The sequence below is a fragment of the Oryctolagus cuniculus genome, chromosome X (assembly GCF_964237555.1).
Source record: "Oryctolagus cuniculus chromosome X, mOryCun1.1, whole genome shotgun sequence".
Lineage (NCBI taxonomy): Eukaryota > Metazoa > Chordata > Mammalia > Lagomorpha > Leporidae > Oryctolagus > Oryctolagus cuniculus.
This window is the reverse complement of record NC_091453.1, coordinates 76,790,346-76,794,462: the sequence shown is the minus strand read 5'-3', so window position 1 is coordinate 76,794,462 and position 4,117 is coordinate 76,790,346.

Here is a 4,117-nt window from a genome sequence, read left to right as displayed (position 1 = left end):
TTATTTGTGTGCACGTGTATATCCAGTTATTCCAGCACCATTAATTGAAGACTACTTGTTATTTTATCCATCATATTGATTTTGCTTCTTTGTCCAATATCAGTCAACTATATTTATGTGTTTCTGCTTCTAGGCTTTATATTCTGTTCAATTGATTTATTTGACTATTCTATTTGCCAATACTACATGGCCTTGATTAATGTAGCTTTTAAGTTTTGAAATTGGGTAATATCAGTCCTGCAAGTTTGTTCTTCTCCTTCAACATAGTGTGGTTATTCTGTCTCTTGCCTTACCACATAAAATTAAGAATCATTTTATCAAAATCTACAAAATTACTTGCTGGGGTTTTGATTGAGATTTCTTTGAATTTATTAGTCAAAGTGGGAAGAACTGTCACCTTGAAAATATTGAGTCTTCCTGTCTATGAACATAGCACATATCTCCATTTACTTACTATTTCTTTCATTTGTTTCATAAGAATTTTATGAGTTATTTTATGTAGACCTTGTACATTGTTTTATATTTATGCCTTAATATTTCATTTATGAATAATAATATAAGTGGTATTAAATTTTGAATTACATTTATTTGTTGCTAGTATATAGGAAGCAACTAACTTTTGTATATTAACCTTATATTCTACCACTTTACTATAATCTCTTTATTAGTTCCAGGGGGATTATTTATGGTTGATTTTTTAAATAAAGATTTGTTTTATTTATTTGAAAAGCAGAGTTGAGAGAGAGAGAGAGAGATATCTTCTATCTGCAGGTTCAGTCCTCAAATGGCCGCAATGGCTAGGGCTCTGCCAGGCCAAAGCCAGGAGCCAGGAGATTCATATGGGTCCCGCATGAGTGCAGGGGCCTAAAGACTTGGGCCATCTTCTGCTACTTTTCCAGGCACCTTTTGGAGGGAGCTGGATTAGAAGTGGAGCAGCCAGGACTTGAACCGGCACTCATATGGGATGTTTCATACTTTAAATTTTCCACATAGATTATTTATGTTATCTGCTAACAAAGACAATATTATTTTTTCCTTGTCAATGTGGATTTTTTTAACTTTTATTTAATGAATATAAATTTCCAAAGTACAGCTTATGGATTACAATGGCTTTCCCCTCCCAACGTCCCTCCCACCCGCAACCCTCCCCTTTCCCACTCCCTCTCCCCTTCCATTCACATCAAGATTCATTTTCGATTCTCTTTATCTACAGAAGATCAGTTTAGCATACATTAAGTAAAGATTTCAACAGTTTGCACCCACACAGAAACATAAAGTGAAAAATACTGTTTGAGTACTAGTTATAGCATTAAATCTCAATGTACAGCACACTAAGGACAGAGATCCTCCATGAGGAGTAAGTGCACAGTGACTCCTGTTGTTGACTTAACAAATTGACACTCTTGTTTATGGCCTCAGTAATCACCCTAGGCTCTTGTCATGAGTTGCCAAGGCTATGGAAGCCCCCTGAATTCACCGACTCTGATCATATTTAGACAAGGCCATGGTCAAAGTGGAAGTTCTCTCCTCCCTTCAGAGAAAGGTACCTCCTTTGATGACCCGTTCCTTCCACTGGGATCTCACTTGCGGAGATCTTTCATTTAGTTTTTTTTTTTTTCCAATGTGGATATTTTTTATTACATGTTCTTCTATTTATTATGTTATCTGGTATTTCTAGTACAATGCTGAAAAGCAATGGCAAGAAACCACATTCTTGCCTTGTTCTTCCCATCCAAGTACTAACCAGGCCCGACCCTGCTTGGCTTCTGAGATCAGATGAGATTGGGTGCATTCAGGGTGTGAGCCTTGTTCCTGAACTTAGTGGAAAAGCTTCTGATTTCTTACCGTTAAGTATGATGTTAACTGTAGTGTATTTTTGTAGAGAGTCTATATCAAGTTGAGGAAATTCCCTTTCTATACTTAGTTTACTGAGTTTATTTTTTTTTTAACATTAGCGGGTACTAGATTTTGTCAAAGCCTTTTCTGCACCTGTTGATATGATCACTTGGTTTTTTCTTTATTTAGGCTGTTGCTGTGATAATTTAGAGTAATTGATTTTTCCCCTCTGGTTAATTAGTTTCTCCTGAGGGCATACCTTGTGAACAACAGAAGAGCTTTGACATTCTTCAAAATGTGCCCCCCCCAACCCTACACCCCTGCCAAGAGGATATTTCTTCAGTATTCACTGTGAGAACTGAGGAGCTCCAAGGTGTTGGAAGTTCTCTCTGACTGGGTACACTTGGAGATTTTGACTGTTAGACTAATCAACATTGAAACTGCAGCAGTTCTTCAATTTAGTCCAGGTTTTCCTACCGCATCAGTGGTTACTGCAGAGGTTGCTTCCTGTGAGATTCTGCATTCATAGGTTATTAATTCTCTATATTCACCTACTAGTATTCCCCAGGTTTGCAGGCAGTCATTTTCTTTGTGACCTAACTTTAAAAGATCTAGGGAAAATTGTTCTTTTTTTCAGTTTTCTCAGCTTTTTGCTTGTTTTATATGGAATGGTGACTTCAAAGCTTCTTACATGCCAGAGTGGAAGCAAGCATATTCACAATAAATACATGGCTCTGGACATATGGCAGTGAAGTAAGTTTATTTTAATTACAATTTTTTGTCTTTTCTCTGATTTTACCACCATGTAAAGGTGAAAAATGTACAATGGTCTATTACTACAAAACTTCAGTTTAATCTATCACTATCTAAAATATTTAATTTGCCTACTTTGGTGTATAGGTCAAGTAAATTATCATTGTTTCCACAAATAATTTTTAACTACAAAAGTATAATTAAATTTTCAGTAATAGATATATTTTAAAGAGCCATATCTTGTGAATTTTAGAATGCTACCAATCATGAGGAGTTAATGTATTGATTGAATTCTAATTCCCATACCCTTAATTAACATTATGTCCTTAGATTAATATTAAATTGAGCTAGTTAATCTGGTTTTAGCTATCCAGAAAATGTCTAAGCAAGAAAAGTGTATATAACATTAGTTACTACACATGTTTTCATGTTTTGTTCACTATTTACATGACAGCTATAAATTAATAAGATGAATAAAATCATTGAATAATAGTAATATATATGCTACTAATGTTACTTTAAAATTTGTGTAAGTAATATGAAATGTGTGATGGTGGAGAAAAAGAGCCAGATAGATTCTGGCTTTCCACGGCCTTTAAAAGGAAACATGTTAATTATTTGGTTGATTCTGGTAAAGATAAATGGCTTTTATTTATTTATTTTTTAAAGATTTATTTATTTGAAAGGCAGAGTTACAATAGGGAGAGGAAAGGCAGAGAGAGAAATCTTCCATCCGCTGGTTCACTCCCTAAATGGCTACAACGGCCATGCCAAAGTGAGGAGCCAGGAACTAATTCCTGGTCTGCCACGTGGGAATGGGAGAGGGAGGAGGAAGAAGGGTGGGATCGTGGGTGGGAGGGAGGGTAGGATGCAAAGAATCACCATGTTCCTAAATCTGTATATATGAAATGCATGAAATCTGTATACCTTAAATAAAATTAAGAAAGTAATAAAAAAAAGAAAATGAAGAATCAAAAAAAGTAAATTCATAAAAGAAAGTTTTACAACTAATAAACGGATTCAGTTAAGTTGCAGGATGCAAAATCAATGTACAAAAAAAATCAGCTGTGTCTCTATACATGTACCATGAACTAATTAAACAAAGGAGGTGGGTGTTTGGTCTAGTGGTTAAGATGCTGCTAAGGATTCTGACATTCTATATCAGAGTGTCCAGGTTTAAATCTTGCCTCTCTTCTCAATTTCAGGTTCAGCAGGTGATGACTAAAGTAATTGGGTCCCTCCCACCCATATGGGAGATTTAGGTTGAGTTCCTGACTCCTGGTTTTCACCTGGCACAACACTAACCATTGTGGGCATTTGGAGAGTGAACCATTTGATGGGAGCTCATTCTTTTGGTGTATGTCTCTGTCAGTCAAATAAATAAATAAATAATTTAAAAAAGAAAATAAGAATACCATTGTATTCACAATAATGTCAAAAAGAATAAAATATGTAAGAATAAGTTTGGTCAAGGGGTTCAATATCTATACAATGAAAAATATAAGACATTGATGAAAATAATTGAAAA